At 40.2% G+C, this 20,054-nt stretch overlaps 1 protein-coding gene across 21 annotated transcripts in view; it reads right to left on the bottom strand.

Annotated features, from left to right (window-relative positions):
- Positions 1-20,054, bottom strand: part of SDCCAG8 (SHH signaling and ciliogenesis regulator SDCCAG8) — a 247,588-nt gene that overhangs the window by 142,922 nt on the left and 84,612 nt on the right. The window lies entirely within an intron of this gene.

Here is a 20,054-nt window from a genome sequence, read left to right as displayed (position 1 = left end):
TTCTGTCTCTCGAACCAAGAAAAGCTCAAACATTCAGACCTAGTCAAGATCCCCCCACTTTTCACTCCAAATGGAATGATTTTATTTTATAGGAAATCATATTTTTTCACTAAATCAGTTTCAAATGACTGAGAAAAGGAAACCCCTATCAAAGGCGTCTGGACACTTCACAGTATAAATGATGGAATACAGCTCCTCTTCCCCCCTACAAAAATACACTGGACCTCTGTGAGGTCACCTCCCTTTCTACCTACCCAGCTTCTGTTCCTCCCTGGTGTACCTGATTAAAGAGAAGAGCAATATCAATGTTCTGGCTCTTAAACCCTAAAGAGAGTAAGAGGCGGAATGCTACTGACAGCAAACCTAAGAGCATTCAGACCTGCAGGCTCTTCCCTGAACACCTGCTTGGATTCAGAATATCCTGACCACGAAATGGCACGTCTGTCAACTCACCTCTTCTCTGCTACAATGCTCATGACACAAAACGGATCTTCTTCCACTGGAAAACTGGACAATTTAACCTTGTCTTGGTGGAGGATTTTCACCAAAATTAATGAGATGTTCTTATGTGATGAAGAAACAGCAAATTTTAACAACAAAACCAGGTTTATTTTTAGAGACACCACTGATTGAAAAAAAAAAATCCTTCTGTACTGAGACATGGAGTACGTGATCTCACCTTATGGGGAGTTTTTAGAAACTTCTCTTTAGCTGTGAATTACATGAATATTTGTGTAAAATACTATTTGGGGAACTTAAGAATTTATTGTACTTAGCTTTAACTCTAAAATCACCTACATTTTCTAACTAAATTTGGCAAGAAGATTTCAATGTACAGTAGATGCTTTAGTTCATAAATGTTTTAAGCATGAGTCTTTCAAATTAACAACATCCACGTGCAAAAAGGCAAATTCATTTATTCCATTTATTGACTATCTATTCAGTCATAAAAGCTCCGTGTGCATATATAGGGCTTTTCCTAGTTTAGAAAACACTTTCATTTTCCATTATGGTTCATCACAGGATAATGAATGTAGTTTCCTATGCTCTACAGTAGGTCCTTGTTTTTTTCTATCCTACAGATCAGACTTTGCATTCTTAATTCTGAAATATTCCCATGGGAGACTCTTTACCCCACCCACCTCGGCAGGCAGAGGCCCCTCCCTCTGTGTCTCCCTGTGCAGGGCACCGCACGCACAGGTATGTAGCCTCTTCCCTCAGACCACACAGACCCTGCTGCATCCCACTCCTCCCTGGGTTTTGCTGTGTTTTTTCCATCGGGTTTCCCTCTACCCACAAGTCAGAGTTCCTTCAAGCCTCTTCTCCTGCAAGAAATCTTAGCTCACCATTCAACCAGCAAACTTTCAATGAGCACCTACTTTGCCAGGAGTTGTGGGTAATGTGGTTCAAGAAGTAAAGCTGATTGGTTCTTTTTTTTTAAATTTTGTGTTTATTTCTGTTGTACAGCAAAGTGATTCATATACATATAATTTTTTATAGTTGATCTACAATGTTCCTTCAATTTCTGTTGTGTGTATATACAAATATATATGTACATGTGTACGTATATATATATGAATATATACATATGTGTGCATACAAAAAAAAAACACTTTCATATGCAGCAGTGAATTTATGTGCTGTGACAATTATAAAGCACCTAATTCCTGCTTTTGCTCATTTTCATAAAGAAAATTAAATAGGCATAATATAGATAAATATAGGATGATGATTAGGACAGAACACTTTGTGTTGAGGTATAACTGACATACAACACTGCATTACTTTCAGGTATACAACTTAATGATTTGGTAGATGTCTATAGACATAACATTTTTAAAAGGAAAGTAGGTCAACTGAATAAACAAAAGAAATCTCAAAATAACGACTTTGCAGTCTCTTAATTCCTCACAGTTCCGTTTGAGTCCATTTATCCAGATGATTTAGAGAGAGAGATTGGAATTCTAGGCAGACCCGTTCCCCTTCCATTGGGAGTTTCCCAACACAGGTTTAAATCCTGCCAAGTACAAACCTGCTGCATATTTACAAAGGCACTTTGATTTCTTAGCCATTCATGCCTAATATTTCACTATGAGCCATCACTGCAATCTTCTGTCATATGGCTCAGTGCTACCCTAAGCACACTGTACATAGTAGGTACAAAAGTAACTATCTTTTGATTCAATTATTCTGAAGAAAGTAAACGGTCTGGTTCTTATACAGTAAAACAAACACATCAGTTGAAAAAAAAAATCATTCAAAGGACTGAATAGAGAGTATCGAGCTATAGGAGGTCTTCAGCCATAGGTCGCAGGGCTCCTCTGCTACTGATATTATACTGTTTAAATCAATCACTTTTTAAAAAAATTTTCTTTGCTTTTTAAGGCCCTACCTGTGGTATATGGAAGTTCACAGGCTAGGGGTTGAATCGGAGCTTCAACTGCTGGCCTACACCACAGCCACAGCAACGCCAGATCTGAGCTGCGTCTGTAATCTACACCACAGTTTAAGGCAGTGCTGGATCCTTAACCCACTGAGCAAGGCCAGGGATCAAACCTGCATTCTCATGGATACCAGCTGGGTTCATTACCACTGAGTCACCATGGGAACTCTCAATCATTCACTTTAATGATGATACTAATGACCTGATGATCAAATTTGCCTGTGACATAAACCTGAGAGGACTAAATTATTACAGTGAAATGTTAAAAACAAAGTCCAAAAGGGTTCAGACAAGCTGACACCATAAGTCCAAACTCAAATGATTAAGTTTCAGAGAAGTAAATGTTAATATCTGTACCTACTGCCCAAGTTTAGGGCAGTAGACTTGTGCCATAAGGGGTTTTAATCAAGTTTAAGCTCATTAAGTGTTCACTATGAGACATGTTTGATAAACACATAACCCAAATGATAATTGGCTCTGAAGCTAGATTAACATAAGCTTATGAAGTTCCCATTGTGGCTCAGCAGTAATGAGCTGGACTAGTATCCACTGAGGACGTGGGTTCCAATCCTGGCCTTGCTCAATGAGTTACGTATCTGGCACTGCAAAAAGCTGTGGTGTAGGTCACAGACGCAGTTCAGAACTGGCATTGCTGTGGTGTAGGCCAGCAGCTGCAGCTCCAATTCAACCCTTAGCCTGGAAACTTCTACATGCTGCAGATGCAGCCTTAAAAAGACACACACACACACACAAAATTAATATAAGTTTAGATTACAGCCCCACTTCTATGTACTGGTGAGGTCATACCAAAAATAGCATATGCAGTTATCACCAAGACTCTGTAAAGCAACAAGATAAAACAGAACACAGTCAAAACAAAGAGATGAGGATAGAGATTGTGAATCATAATATCACTACTAAAAATAATGATTAACATTTATAGGTCAGTTGTTAATTTCATTACTGTGCTATGAGATTATCTCAAGGTTTTTACAAAACCCTACAGAGCTGTAATTTTAATCTACCCTCATTTTACACATAAGATAACTGAGGCTTGGACATATTAAGCAATTTGCCCAAGTTCACCAGATAGAAGATATTAAAGTGAGAATTTTTTATTAAAGTATAGTTGATTTACAATGTTGTACAAATGTCTGCTGTACAGAAAAGGGATTTGGTTATACATATGTACATATATATACATGTACATTCTTTTCCACTATGGTCTATGGCAGGAGATTGGATAAAGTTGCCCTGCTATGCAGTAGGATCTTACTGTTTGTCCATTCTATATGTAACAGTTTCCATCTACCAACCCCAAAATCCTAGTCCATCCTACTCTCCCCCACCTAGAAAGCACAAATCTGTTCTCTATGTCTACGAGACCATTTCTGTTTTGCAGATAGATTCATTTGTGCCATATTTCAGACTCCATGTATAAGTGATATCATATGGTATTTGTCTTACTCTTTCTGACTTACTTCACATAATACATGAGAATCTCTAGTTGCATCCATGTTGCTGCAAACAGCATTATTTTGGTTTTTTTTTAGGACTGAGTAGTATTCCATTGCATGTATACCACATCTTCTTTATCCATATATCTCTCAATGGATATTTAGATTGTTTCCATGTCTCGGCTATTGTGAATAGTGCTGCTGTGAACATACAGGTGCATGTATCTTTCTGCTTTTTTTTTTTTGTCTTTTCAGGGCTGTACTCATGGCATATGGAGGTTCCCAGGCTAGGGGTCAAATTGAGCTACACCACAGCACTGGCCTACACCACAACCACAGCAACACCAGATCCAAGCCATGTCTGCACACTACCCCACAGTTCATAGCAATGCTGGATCCTTAACTCAGTGAGCACTCCAGGGATCAAAACTGCATCCTCATGGATCCTAACCAGATTTGTTTCCACTGAGCAAGGACGGGAATTCCTGGGTGCATCTATCTTTTTGAATTGTAGTTTTGTCTAGATACATGCCCAGGAGTGGGATTGCCGGATCATATAGGAGTTTTTTTAGTAGTATACTTAGTTTTCTGTAGAACCTCCATACTGTTTTCCACAATAGTTGCGTCAATTTACATTCCCACCAACAGTGTAGGAGGGTTCCCTTTTCTCCACATCCTTTCCAGGATTTGTTATTTGTAGATTTATTACTGACGACCACTGTGACCAGTGTGAGTTGGTACCTCATTGAAGTTTTGATTTGTATTTCTCTAATAATTAGTGATATTGATATTTTTTCATGTGCCTACTGGCCAAGCATATGTTTTCTTCGGAGAAACGTCTATTTAAATTCTCTGCCCTTTTTTTTGTCTTTTTAAGGGCCGCATCAGCAGCATATGGAAGTTCCCAGGCTAGGGGTAGAATTGGAGCTGCAGCTGCTGGCCTACACCACAGCCACAGGAATGCCAAATTCGAGCCTCATCTGTGACCTACACCACAGCTCACAGAAACACCAGATTCTTAACCCACTGAGCAGGGCCAGGGATTGAACCTGAATCCTCATGGATACTAGTCAGGTTCATTACTGCTGAACCACAAAGGGAACTCCTAAGTCTTCTGCCCATTTTTCGATTGGGTTGTTTGCTTTGTTGTTGTTGAGTTGTAAAGTGAGAATATGGCTTTAAGTAATTTACTTTCAGGGTTGAACTTCTGGCAACACATCCACCCACTCATTCAGTTACTGTGACCCTAACTGCATGATAAGCACAAAAGCTCTGGGAAACTAAAGTGGATATGACAAGTAAGAGTCTCTGGCCTCAAATCTGAATTCCAATGAAAGGGTCAGGTTTTTTTTTTTTAAGTAAAATAATACTTTATTTTGAATCAATATTGTCAAAATGATCATACTGCTCAAGGCAATCTACACCTACAAGGCAATTCCTATCAAATTACCAACGGCATTTATTACAGAACTAGAAATGATTTTCCAAAAATTTGTACAGAAACAAAAAAGACCCTGAATAGTCAAAGCAATCTTGAAAATGAAAACTGGAACTGGAGAAACCAGGATCCCAGCCTTTAGCTATACTCCAAAGCTACAGTCATCAAAACAGTATGGTACTGACACAAAAACAGAAATACAAACCAGTGGAACAGTATAGAAAGCCCAGAAATAAACCTACACACCTATGGTCTACTAATCTATGACAAAGGAGGTAAGAATATGCAATGGAGGAGTACTGATCTGATCCCTGGCTGGGAATTCCATGTGCCACACACAGCAGCCAAAACAAACACACACACACACACACACACACACACACACACACACACACACGCATGCACTCACACATGCACAATGGAAAAAAGGCAGTCTCTTCAATAAGCAGTGCTGGGAAAACTAGACAGCTAAATATAAAAAAAATGAAATTAGAATATTCTCTCACATGGAGTACCCATTGTGGCTCAGCGGGTTAAGAATCGGACTAGTATCCTTAAGAATGCAGGTTTGATCCCTGGCCTCACTCAGTGGGTTAAGGATCCGGCACTGCCACAAGCTGTGGTGTAGGTTGCAGATGTAGCTTGGATCTGGTGTTGCTGTGGCTGAGGCATAGGCCAACAGCTGCAGCTCCAACTCGACCCCTACACAGGGAATTTACATAAGTCACAGGTGTAGCCCTAAAAAGAAAAAAAGAAAAAAAAAAAAGGAATATTCTCTAGCACCATACACAATAATAAACTTAAAGTGAATTAAAGATCTAAATGAAGGTCAGATACTATAAGACTCCTAGAGGAAAACATATGCAGAACACTCTCTGACATAAATGGCAGCAATATCTTTTTTGACTCACCTCCTAGAGTCATGAAAATAAAACCCAAAATAAACAATGGAACCTAATTAAAATTAAAAGCTTCTGGACAGCAAAGGAAACCATTAAAACAATGAAAAGACAACCCACAGCATGGTAGAAAATCTTTGCAAATGAAGCAAGAGACTAATCTCCAAACTATACAAATATCTCACATAGCTTTATATCAGAAAAACAAACAGCCCAATCAAAAAATGGTCAGAAGATACAGACATTTCTCCAAAGAAGAGATACAGACGGCCAAAAAGTACATGAAAAGCTTCTCAATATCACTAATAGAGAAACGCAAATCAAAACGACAGTGAGGTATCACCTCACACCAGTCAGAATGACCATCACCAAAAAGTCTACAAACAATAAATGCTAGAGAGGGTGTGGAGAAAAGGGAGCCCTCCTGCACTGTTGATGGGAATGCCAACTAGTACAACCACTATGGGAAACAGTAGGAAGCTTCCTTAAAAATCTAAATATATAGGAGTTCCCATCATGGTGCAGCGGTTAACAAATCCAGCTAGGAACCATGAGGTTGCGGGTTCGATCCCTGCCCTTGCTCAGCGGGTTAAGGATCCGGCATTGCCGTGAGCTGTGGTGTAGGTTGCAGACGCAGCTCGGATCCCGAATTGCTGTGGCTCTGGCGTAGGCTGGCAGCTACAGCTCCGATTAGACCCCTAGCCTGGGAACCTCCATATGCCGCAGGAGCGGCCCAAGAAATGGCAAAAAGAAAAAAAAAATCTAAATATATAATTACCGTATGACGCAGCAATCCTACTCTCATGCATACACTTGGAGAAAACCATAATTCGAAAAGATACATGCACAATGATGTTCACTGCGCCACTAATTCTAATAGCCAAGACAGGTCCATTGACAGAGGAATGGATAAAGATGGATATATACACAGTGGAATATTACCCAGCCATAAAAATGCATGAAATAGTGTCTTTTGCGGCAACATGGATGGACCTAGAGATTATCATATTAAGTCAGTCAGAGAAGGACAAACATCATATGTTATCATTTACATATGGAATCTAATAAATATGACACAAAAGAACTTATTTATAAAACAGAAACAAACTCAGAGATTTTGAAATCAAATTTGGTTACCAAAGGGAAAACCATGGTGCGGGAGGGAAGAATTGGCAGGATGCGATTAACACAACCATATATAAAATGATAAGGAACAAGGACCTCCTGTATAGCACAGGGAGGTCTAATCAACGTTCTGTAATAACCTACGAGGGAAAGAAGAATAGATATATGTATACGCATAACTGATTCACTTTGTTGTAAACCTGAAGCTAATACAACATTGTGAATCAATTATTCTCCAATAAAATGGGGGGAGGGAGGAAAACAAAACAGAAAGTATACAATTCAATAGCAAAACATCAAAAAATTTTTAAAATATAAATTATATTAAGTTTCAGGAAGAAAACGAACAAGGTACTATGAGAGAATAATGGGGTAGGTAGAAAAGTGAAGTCTGTTAGGTGGAGACCAAAGAAAGAAAAGAAGCTAGTTACGTGCAGGAAGGGTGAGGAAGAACACATAAGGCAGATGTTTGTCCAAAGGCCCTGGCGTGTTTGAGAAGCTAAAGGAAAAGTGTGAGGCTCAAGTGAATGGAGACAGGAAGAGTAGGCGAGAAGAGCAGCTGTTAAGATAGTTGGTGATCAGATTATGCAGGGCCTGGCAGGATATGGAAAGGAGTGTAGACGTTAGTTTCTAAATGCAAATGGGAAGACATGCCAGGTGGTTACATGGAAGAATAACACTATTCAACTCAGTTTTTGCTTTTGCTAATGGGTTGTGTGCGGACGGAGGAGAACACAACCTCATGAAGCTAATGTTATACAAACACAATAAATGAGTAAGATACAGAGCAAAATAAGGCAGAAAGGGGAAAGGGAGTACTGCAGGAATAGTGTACAATTTAAAATAAAGTGGTCAGGGGAGTTCCTGTTGTGGCTCAGTGGGTTACAAACCCAACTAGTATCCGTGAAGATGCAGGGGTCGATCCCTAACCTCACTCACGGGGTTATGGATCTGGCATTGCCGTGAGCTGTGGTGTAGGTCACAGACAATGCACGGATCCCACGTTGCTGTGGCTGTGGCATAGGCCAGCAGCTGTAGCTCTGATTCGACCCTTAGACAGAGAACTTCCATATACTGCAGGTATGGCCCTAAAAAGCAAAAACAAAACAAAACAAAATAAAAATACTAGTGCTCAGGAATAGGCTCACAGAGGAGATAATTTAAAGCAATGACTTGAAAGCATTAAGCTACTGATCCATAAGGCTATCTTGCAGAACCATGTTCTAGGCAAAGGGCATAGCAAAGACAAAAGACCTGAAGTGTGATTGTATCTAATGTGTTTGGGGAAGAGCAAAGAAGTCAAGGTGGCGAGAGCAGGGTGATGGAGGAGAAAAGCAAAAGATAAGGGCAGATAGGTAACAGGAGGGCCAGACTGTGAAACATTCTGTGGATTAATTCTAAGAACTGTGACTTTTACTTCTACTGAGGTAGCGAACCACTGGTAGTTGCAATCACAAGAGGGACAAGGAGTTCCCGTCGTGGCTCCGTGGAAACAAATCTGACTAATATCCATGGCGATGCAGATTCAGTCCCTGGCCTTGCTCAGCGGGTTAAGGATCCGACGTTGCTGTGGCTGTGGTGTGGGCCAACGGCTACAACTGATTCGACCCTTAACTTGGGAACCTCCTAAAAAAGACAAAAAAAAAGTTGAGGGACAGATTTGACACAGATTTTAATAGATCCCTATGGCTGTGAAAGGGACTAAAATGGGTGGAAGCAGGGGGGAAAAAAAAGAAGCCAATTAGGACATTACTACAGTAATACTGGTAAAGATGGTAGTTTCTTGAGCTGGAGTGTAGAAGTAGATATAGCTGAAGAAGATGTATGGAGGGCAAGTAAGTACCTGAAAAGATGTTTAATATCATTAATTACTAGGGAAATGCAATTTAAAGCCACAATAAGATACCATCATACACTTACTAGAATGGCAGCATATAATAAGGACTGACTAAACACCTTAAACATAGTTGTTAAAGTATAAATATCAATATAAAAAGTTTTCATCCTGATTTTTAAAACTTTCTAGGCAGTACACTCTTTGACATAAATCACAACAGTATATTTTTGGATCCATCTCCTAAAGGAAATAAAAGCGAAAATAAACAAATGGGATTCAATGAAACTTAAAAGCTCTTGCACAGCAAAGGAAACGATCAAAAAAATGAAAATCTAGTAAATGGGAGAAAATATTTGAAATGATATGATCAATGTAGGATTAATATCCAACATATATAAACAGCGCTACATCATCTCAAAATCAAACAAACAACCTGATTTTTAAAAATGGGCAGAAGAACTGAAGACATTTTTCCAAAGAGGAAATTCAGATGGCCAAGAGGCAATGAAAAGATGCTCAACATTGCTTGTCATCAGGAAAATGTAAATCAAAACCACAACGAAATATCACCTCACACATGTTGGCATGGCCATTATCAAAAAGTCCACAATAACAAATGTTGGTGGGAATGTAAATTGGTGCAGCTACTATGGAAAATGTATGAAGGTCCCTCAAAAAACTAAAAATAGAGCTACCATATGACTTCGCAATTCTACTGCTGAGAATATATTAAAAAAAAAAAAAAACACTACTTCAAAAAGATACAGGCATATCAATATTTACAGTGGCATTATCTGCAATTACCAAGACAAGGAAACAACCCAAGCGGCCGTAAACAGATGAATGGATAAAAGAGATGAAGTGTGAATACCGAAGATACAAATTACTGTCATGCACTTTATTGCTATGAGGTTAGAAAGCGTCCTCTGAAAACTGCCAAGCTCGATGAAGTTACTCTCAACGACCAGCAACGATGGGGGCAAGTGGGGTGGGATGAGGAGCTACAGCAATTATGATTATGGATCCTTCCTGAAACTACGGATGGGATATAAGAATGGATCTGTGGGCATGTTGGCCCCTTCTGAGTTACCGATGAATGTGAAACAGAGTAAACAGAGGTGACAACCCAGTTGTTCTTAGTGTAAACGTCTTTAGGATGCCTTCTAAAGCCTTCCTCATTATCTCCTCTTTTTTTTTTTTTTCCTTTTCCTCCACTCTTCTTTTCTTGTTTTTACAATTGGAATAACAGTAGGGTCCTTCTTTCTCTCCTGGCTGAGAGGCAAGTCTAAATTATCCTAAATTCAGCCCTTAGAGACTTCACACTTCAGACTTCACTGCTCGAGAAAGCCTGTTTATCGGTAAGTCACACGGCTTGTATTATATATATACACAAAGATATATCTACATAGACTTAAAATATATAAATGGATTTTTGACCATCCATTTGCCTTAACTCTCCTCTTAGACCAAAACACATCTGGCACTTGTTAATACCAACACTATAAAGAACTTGAATCACTATACACAGAGTGGATGTTCAGTTAGGGAAGAAACACTGACCCAGCCCTATTTTTCTATGATAAACTTAAGTGTAGAGACAACTTGGAAATGACACCCTTAAGTTTCTAATTCAAATTAGGATATGACGATTACCTCTCCGTAAGGAGAAAATGCTGAGCAAGTGAAAGAAGGGCCCAAGATAACAGGCAGTAATTGCAATGATGGGACCATCTTTCACGTCAAGCAATTCAACAATTCCTTCTCCTCCATCTCTTAAGATTCCCCTAAAAGTCTTTGCTTCCCATTTTTCGTTGACTGTCATCCTAAGACATGAGCATTCCCTTGCGCTTTACAGGGAACTTTCGACCACAGCTTGACTCGGGCTTCTGAAGCCAGGCTAATGCTATACTTGCATGTGTTATTAACGGAGGTAGGAGGGTCAAGGAGAAAAAGAGAGAGAGAGAGAGAGAGAGAGAGAGAGAGAGAGAGAGAGAGAGAGAGAGAGAGAGAGAGAGAGAGAGAGAGAGAGAGAGAGAGAGAGAATGCATACGAATGAATATCAGAACTTCAGGTGGAAGCAGAGAGATTCTATACAGAAAAGTATTTCTATTCTTCTCAGGAAACGCCAAAATTCTCAGGAAGTCAGAAAGCAGGCCAGAAATAAGGCCACTCTGCTTTCTCATCTTTCCCCTAAAGTCTAAATGTTAGTGTAACAGATCCACTTAAATATGAATGTTAATACCAAAAAGGGTTAAATTACCTTGACCATCTCTTAATAATAGCAATATAAAAATCCAAACACCTTGCCTTTTTTTTTTGCTTTTCAGGGCCACACATGTAGTATATGGAAGTTCCCAGGCTAGGTGTCGAATCAGAGCTGCAGCTGCCGGCCATAGTCAAAGCCACAGCCACATGGGATCTGAGCCGTGGCTGTGACCTACGGTATAGTTCAGAGCAATGCTAGATGCTTAACCCACTGAGCAAGGCCAGGGATGGAATCTGCATCCTCTTGGATACTAGTTGGGTTTGTTTCTGCTGAACCACAACAGGAACTCCCTGAACATCTTGCAATTTATTAAGAGTCATGAGCAGCCTGCAGTTTATCTAGAATCTCTGTCCAGAGCAGCCTCTCACACTGGACTCCAGTGAGGGTCAGGGGAACATGCCAGGTATATGTGAAATCTCTTAAAAATTTGTTTTCATTCTGATGATTAAAAAATCAAAACCCAGATCACATTCTGGGTCATCTAGATCCAGAATTGCCACAGCATTTCACTGCGATGGCTATTTATGAGATCACCCAATAAAAACGGAAAGTAAGGAGGAGTTCCTGTCGTGGCTCATAGGAAACAAATCTGACTAGCATCCATGAGGATGCAGGTTCGATCCCTGGCCTCACTCAGTGGGTTAAGGACCTGGTACTGCCATGAGCTGTGGTGCAGGTTGCAGACGTGGCTCGGATCTGGCATTGCTGTGGCTGTGGTGTAGGTCGGCAGCTGTAGCTCTGATTCGACCCCTAGCCTGGGAATCTCCACATGCAGTGGATGTGGCCACAAACAAAGAAAGAAAAAAACTGAAAGTAAAAGCACTAGCTATTAATGCCATGTTTCTCCAAAGGAGTTACCCATGTCCCTCGCATGGGGTTCATTTCACACAGGTACAAAATTCTGACTGACAAAATTTAATTCCACAGACGACTTTCTAAAAAGCAACTTCTTCTCCAAAATACTACCTTGAGCAGTTTGCTGTTGCCTAACATATTTCCAATAGAACTTCGTCCTAAATTGAGTAGGACTTTAATCCTTATTGCAGATTAAATGGTGTCTAACTTGGAATTAAATTCAACTGTTGAAGAGGCTAGACATTTTATTGTTCAATTATTGATAATAATGAAAAGAATATAATCTAAAATTGATGACACTAAATTTTCATGGTTACTGTAACAGAAATGTCATTTTTATAAATTCAGAGTGAATAACTGGGAAATTTGGAATGACACTGAGAATCCACATAATTTTTATTGATTTTAGGAATATTTAATTTATAATTAAGAAGGGCAGAGAAATATTTCCCATGTTTCTGGAAACACTGGCATTTAGAGATAAAGAAAACCTTAGGTTTCACTTATCCAAGCTTCTCACTTCGCTGGGAAAGAAAATGAGGCTCTGAGAGGTTTGCCCAGGAAATTAGCTGAGAAGCCACATCAAGAAGTCAAGTCTTTGGACTCAGAGTCCATCGGTAAAACGTACCCTGTATACTTTGTGTTTCAGCTTCCATTATTGAAAACCTACAAATTGTTAAGGTAACTGTCATTTATTTATTTCCAGAAAACTAATTCCACTCGATTCTAACACTGTTAGTAAGATGAAATTTTGTTGTATGTTATCTGACATTTGAAAATCCATTACACAGAATTTATACAAAGGAAATGTAAAACTCATGCAAACGTTCCCAAAATATAATATGACCTCAGTGCCAACATAAGCAGGCAATGACACTGGGATTCTGAACCTTATAGAAGACCATTTTCTAAGGACAATCTTTTTTTTTTGGCCACACCTGCAAAGTTCCCAGGTCAGGGGATTGAACCTGTGCCACAGCAGTAACAACACTGGTTCCTTAACCTGCTGAGCCACCAGGGAACTCCTCTGAGGACAATCTTTTATATCAAAGATGTGGCACTTGTGACACTGAGGTCAGTGAGACAAGGATGCTATGGAATCAAAAGACACATGTGTCCCTTAAACACCTCCTCCCTCCCTGCACCCTCCCCACCTCCATTCCTTTGCTCAAGCTGCCACCGTCCAACCTAAATGTCCTTGTCTCCCATCTAAGGTAGGCAACATCCTTACCATCCTTTAATTTTGTCCTCTCTCCTTCTCATAAGTCACCATGCTCTTCTGTAGTCTGCTAACAATACGGTGTCCTTTGATGTATATCTATTTGCAAACTTGTCTTACCTACTCCCTTGTTGAAGAACAGAAGTTCCTTCTAGGCCAGCACAGTGCAGGCCATATATGGTTACTGAGTTAAAGCAATAGGTGAAGTTTAGGGCAAAAGGATTCCAAATTTACAACAGTATCTGTTCTCTTCAAGATCTGACATCGCTTTCCTTTAAAAGTACACGTTAACGGCCATAGGAAGAAGAAGCAGCAACACATATAAGGCTTAAGCTGTTGTTAAGTGAAAAAATTATATCTAGGCTATGTTTACTACTTGCAAATATTATATATGCATATGGAACAAAAAGTGGAAGGTAAAACAGAAAAATGAAAACAGTTTGCTCTACTGGGTGATGGAATTACTGGCTTCTGTGAATGTGCTTATGTTTATACAATAAATATTATTTTTCAATGTATGTATATATGTAGTAATTAGTAATATTTATACTGGTTATTGGTATTAATATTTCTGGACTGGAAAAAGAAGCATCTGTAGCTGTCCTATGTCTAATACCACTCAGCTTGCTGGCCTACAAGGACATATATTCGAAGAGCTGCTGCTACCTGGTACCTGCCAGAATTGCAGACTTGGTATCTGAGAAGGGAATCTGCAAGGTTAGAAGGCTGGGTCAACTTTTAAAGTCAAAATGAGCATGCAGGAGTTCCCGTTGTGGCTCAGTGACAGTGAACCCGACTACTATCCATGAGGATGCAGGTTCGACCCCTGGCCTTGCTCAGTGGGTTAAGAATCTGGTGTGAGCTGTGGTGTAGGTTGTAGATGTGGCTGGGATCCCGTGTGGCTGTGGCTGTGGTGTAGGCTGGCAGCCGTAGGCAGGAGCAGCTGCAGCTCCCTAGCCTGGGAACTTCCATAAGCCATGGGTGCGGCCCTAAAAAAAGACAAAATAAATAAATAAGCATGCAAAAAAATTTTTACAGACCAAAATATTTAACATCCACGGAAACTGAAATGTAGCAAATGTTGTATTTCTTTAGGGACAGTAACTGACAAGTCTTACGACTTCCTTAAAACACAAAAATATTTCTCGAGCTCATTTTACAGTTTTATATTTCTATCCAAAGGCAAACATTTACTTCTAAATGTTTATCCCATAAGGCATATTATTTCTAAAAGGGCTTGTTTTATTTCCTATTTGTGCCATTATCTCCAAATAGCCCTAAATTGCTGTTTTCAGATACAGTGTTTCTGTGTATATATTTCATTTTAAAACATATTATTATTATGAATAGCATTATCATCTTTGCTGGAAAATTAAATGACTTTTTGAGCATTTGAATTTCTATAGTGTTTTTGTGAATTTTATATATATATATATTTATAATACACATATATATATATGCTGCTACCTAAAACCACTACCCAAATCATCATTAAAGTTATTAATGCTAAATGCCCCAAGGATCTCCAAAGTAGTACTCCTCACTGGATTGATTTGACTCTGTTTCTTTGTTCAAAAAAAAATCAAACTCACTTTTTTACTGCTAATTTTTTCACCTTACCAACATAATTATAATTTTCAATGAAGAAATAACTTTACATGGTGTTTCAGAAAAATATTAATATTTTATTAAACAGAGGTATTTAAAATTATTTACATAATCCTATTGTCCCATTCAAGCATCAGACAGCACAAGAACAAAAGCTGATTTATTAGACATACGCCAGGCTGAAGAATTTTCTCAGAATTTTTGGTTAGGCTGTGATAAGAACACAAATGTATCTAAGTGTGCTGAACAATGCTTTAGGGCATACTTAGGGAAGATGCTATTAAAAAAAAAAAAGTTTTATTGCATCACACACATGGAACCAGATTCTCCCTCTCATGGGCTGTAGCCAGCATGAAGTTCACACTACATTAATTTGCACTTGTCGATATGCTACTTTGCAAGTATTTTTAAGGCATATTCAAATGTGTACTCCGTCTCTACAACTAGAATATAAACCCCTTAAGGGCAGGACCTGGGTCTTCTAGGTAACACCCCCACAGTGCCGAGTATGCTGGTCTGGGTAGGCTACACCCTCTCGAGGGGCTGTGGTCTGAGTGAGATGCAGGGAAAGGAATGTGCTAAGCCCCCAGCACTGAAAGAGGGTGTGAAGAACACTGGAGAGCAACTCTGTCATCACCGGGACCAAGTGATGACATGTACTAAAGGCATGTACCAAGTGGCCCCCTCCCAGGCACTTTTTTAGAGATAGAAGTGAGACTGCAGGTGGTAGTTGGATAAGTCTCTGAAGTCTAGCTCTCAGAACCCATCCATTATCTCCATATATCCCCCCGAAGCCTTCTGAAGAGAACACAGCATTACAGACGTGTAAGAGAGGAGAGAGCGGAACAGGATTTTACTTTCCTCTGAAGGTGCTAAACGAGTAAAAAAGAGGGATACCACTTCTCGCTACTTTAACACATACAATGAAATATTCCTAGGATGTCTCCAGAAGCAAATAGAAGACCGCGGATCTCAGAAGTCCATTAGCTGGGGCTTCAGGTAAAGAACATTGCTGCTGCTGTTTAAAGCTAAACATTTCGGAGAAGAAAGTTCTGTGGCCTCTTGCAGCCATCTACCTCAATCATCTTACTGTCAGAAACTTCTCATTTCAGGCTACTGTGATTTCTAGGTGCTGCAATTAAATCTCTTTGCTCTTATTCTTTCCATATTAAAGATCAAGAAGAGGTGTTGAACTTTCCCCTTGAAATTATCTGTCAAGTTCCTAAAGACAGTGAAGAGTAGAAAGGTGCAGTCCTTCATTTTTTCTTTTTTGCTTTTATTTTTCTCACCTTAAGAAGGACTTACTATTAGGATGTGTAGGGCGTCCTCTGATCATTACACAAGGCCACACAAAATAGAAGTACTATTCCCGATAATCTAATTAATGCAACTGAATTTAGGAAGTAACTCCTGTGTTGACACAGCCCACATTTACTGTCAGCATTCGAGTGCAAGAGTCATACTGCTGTAGACAGGAGCCACCCTCAAATCCTTTTTTGCCCTCTTTTTCCAGCCAAAATTTTATTGTCTATTTCTTTTGTATCTGTGCTCCACCCTTAAAGATTTGCTTTGATTACCCCACTCAGGTAATTTTGAATTTGAATGCTTCCTACTCAATTGTAGCCATAACTCCAAAGTTATAACTTAAACCATACTGATGGGAAAGTCTTCTTATCTCTGAAAGAAACTGAACCAACCTAAAAATGTACAATAGAAACAATTTATATATTTATACTCCTACCCAAGCCATTATTAAGCCATGTGCCCCTGGTAGGGTAGTAACACTACAGCCGGTCATACACTCGCTTGCTGATGCCATTAAATGATTGAGACGAGGGATCAGGCACATTTGCTATACTGGGAAGTACCCCAAAACTGTTAAGTTACAGTTTAAGATTGAGGAATCTCTAATCTCTAAGGTCCACATTCCAGGATGGCAGGGGAAATTTAACATGTAGTTGTATCTCTGTCCTTTTGGGCCAGGGTTGGCAAGCTTTTCCTGTAAAGGCTCAGAAAATAAATATTTCTAAGTCTTGGTGGGCTATGGGGCCCCTGCCACGACTCCTCAGTTCTGCCTTTCTGGCAGGAAAGCAGTCGTAGACAATGCCTTAACAAATGAAGTGAACTGTGTTCTGCTACAACTTGATTTGTGAAAACAGGCTGCAGGTCAGATGCAGCCCATGAGCTGTAGCTGGCCGCCCTCTTCAGATAAAGGACGCCTGAGCGTGTTCAATGCGCACACAAGTCTGCATGTGTGAGTAGGGGTGAACGAGGTGCGTGAGCACACCAAACCTCTGTCTGCCTGTCCCCACCCTAGCCGTGGGCGCTTCGTGGGCATGTGATCAGGGTGCTCATACAGGGCCCAGAACTTGGAGTTTATGCTCTGGGGTCCAGGTCTTAAAATTCTTTATCATTTTATCCTGGCATTTGTGTTTCCTAAATGAACTGTTGGGATAATGGAAGCCCCACTCAGACCCGGGGTTCTGTCTCTTCGCTGCTCCCCGGCAGCACCGGGGAAGACCTCAGACACTTGTTTCCTTGCAGCTTCCTCTTTCCGGCCCTGCCTTGGGACCTTGCTGCACTGCACCTCGGGTGGGACCGGGTCCGGCAGAGTTGGGGGAAGGCAGGTGTTCTGCTGTTATCCTTTACCTCTGGCGGGAGCCTGGGGAAGGCTAGGTTGAGTGTGCACATTTCTGACGGCGCAGGGCAGGACATGGAGGTGACCATTCCTGCTCCAGGCTGGCAGCACTGAAGCACGCTCAGGGGACTCAGTACGGAGCCTCTGCGCACCCTGATCCTGGTACCAAGGGTGTCCCTGTGTGCAGGCTGCAATCTCCAGAGGCTGCTCGGCTGGCCACCTCAGGCTGGGAAGACTGACTCCCCTCCCCACCGGGGCATGGTGTATAGTCCTGCGGCCGGCAGGAGGGAGAAGCTTGAAACCATGACTCACGGGCAAACCCAGTCATGGGGCACCTGTGGGGGTCTGTACTCTGTCCCCACCCCCATGAGGATCCCTGGAGGGAGTCCAACATTGAATAGCAAATAAAAACACCATAACATAAGAAAGTGTGTGGAGAGAGGGAGAGAAAAAAAGAAAGAGGGAGGGAAGACGCTGAGGAATGGAGAGGGAAAGCTGACTGCAGAAGAAAGGAAAATGCTTTACCTTGGAGTGCCTTTAACAGCACGCTTTTCTTCCTTCTTGAACGAAGGGCCCTGTATTTTCATTCTGTACTAGGCCCTGATCAAAGATTAGGGGCTATAAAGAATTATCTTCTGAAATTCACCTACCAAAATGGAAGCTGGCAAGGAAAATTCCACTTATGTATCATTCATTTCAGAGCCAGCCAGCCTTCGTCCTGCCCGGGTAACAACAGGGGCTTCCTGCTGCATTCCCAAGTCTTAAATGTAAGGCTCTGAAATTAATTATGTATTTCGGATCTCAAACTAAAGGGCTCCTTACAGAATACGATGATCGGGGTTGCTGCATGGTAGCCATTTCTTTCAGATACAGGATTAATTCATATTTCTTTAGAATGATGATGAAGTACCTTACACAGCACAATCATGACATGTATTGACAACAAAGAAATTTTCCTAAAATTTCCCTTTACTTCCTATTAAAGAAGGTTATAACATGACAGTCTAACACATAAAAACATATTTGTTTTCCTGATTTGAATAAAGCAACTATAAAACATTGTAGAGATGGTTTAAAAATTTTTTGAATATGGGTTGGGCATTATATGATATTAAAGAATTGTTAATACTTTTAGGTGTGGTAATGACATAGTGATCATGAAAAAAAAAACTTCATAGATGCACACAGACATATTTATGGGCAAAATAACAATGTCTGAGGTCTGCTTTAAATACTTCAGCAAAAGGAGAAGAAGAAGACAGAAGAGAAGAGGGAGAAGAAAAGGATGACAACAAAGATGACAAAGAAGATGAGGACAACAATGAAGACGAAGAAGGAGGGAAAAAAATATGAGGTCGATGGAACAGGGTTGGCAAAATTTGGAGCCTAGGTGATGGAGATGTGGGAATTCATTATAACATTCTCTTTCTCTTTCTATATGTTTTAAAATTCCCATAATGGAGTATGTATACGTGTGTAACTGTTGCCTACAAAATTTTCTCATAAAATTCAGGGCACAAAATTTTCCTTCTCCTCCATACCAAATGTCTTTTTTATTTTTTTATTTAGAGAGTGTGTGTGTGTGTGTGTGTGTGTGTGTGTGTGAGAAGCATCCGCTGAGGCTGACAGGCGCTCTCTAAGCTGAAGAGATACAAAAGAGTTGATGGGAAGGATAATCTGCCCATCCATCGGTTCCCGACACAATTGAAAGAAAAAAAAATAAAATAAAAGGAGAAAATGGGAGGAAGGGATTTGCCATTGTTACTCTCCTAACCTCTCCTTCTAATTATGCCAGAGTCAAGGCTTGGGTCATGAGGAAAATGATTTTGATGGTCAACCATTTGCCCTATTTTGTGTGCATCAAAAAAGCTCTTGTTCTCACCACATTCCAATCTGACAGTTTCCCACCTACTTGAAAGATGTATCAAGAGGCCAGATTAACAAAAATAGAAATAAAATGACTATATTACAACGAACACCTCGTTTGTAAACATAGAGACAGTCTTCGTGTTATTCTGAATTGCATGGTATAGAACACTTTAAAAGTCAAATAGGCTTTATAGTATTCTAGGTATTTCAGATAAATGTTCAACATGCCCAGCTTTTAAAAGTTAAATGGAAATTTCTCTCTTGAGTGCAGATGGTGGCCAAGCAAAGTAGCTCTCGGGTCTTAAAGACAGAAGGTCAGGTCATGGCTGAGAGACCAAAGAACAATTGCTGCTTTGCTCCTCCAGATCATCCATGGAATGAGACACCACTACTTTCTTTT

Source organism: Sus scrofa, chromosome 10, assembly GCF_054392235.1.
Source record: "Sus scrofa isolate SSC_HxYL_T2T_F1_AM1 chromosome 10, Sscrofa_HxYL_maternal_Yorkshire_Landrace_v2.0, whole genome shotgun sequence".
Classification (NCBI taxonomy): domain Eukaryota; kingdom Metazoa; phylum Chordata; class Mammalia; order Artiodactyla; family Suidae; genus Sus; species Sus scrofa.
This window is presented reverse-complemented; position numbering and strand designations above follow the sequence as displayed.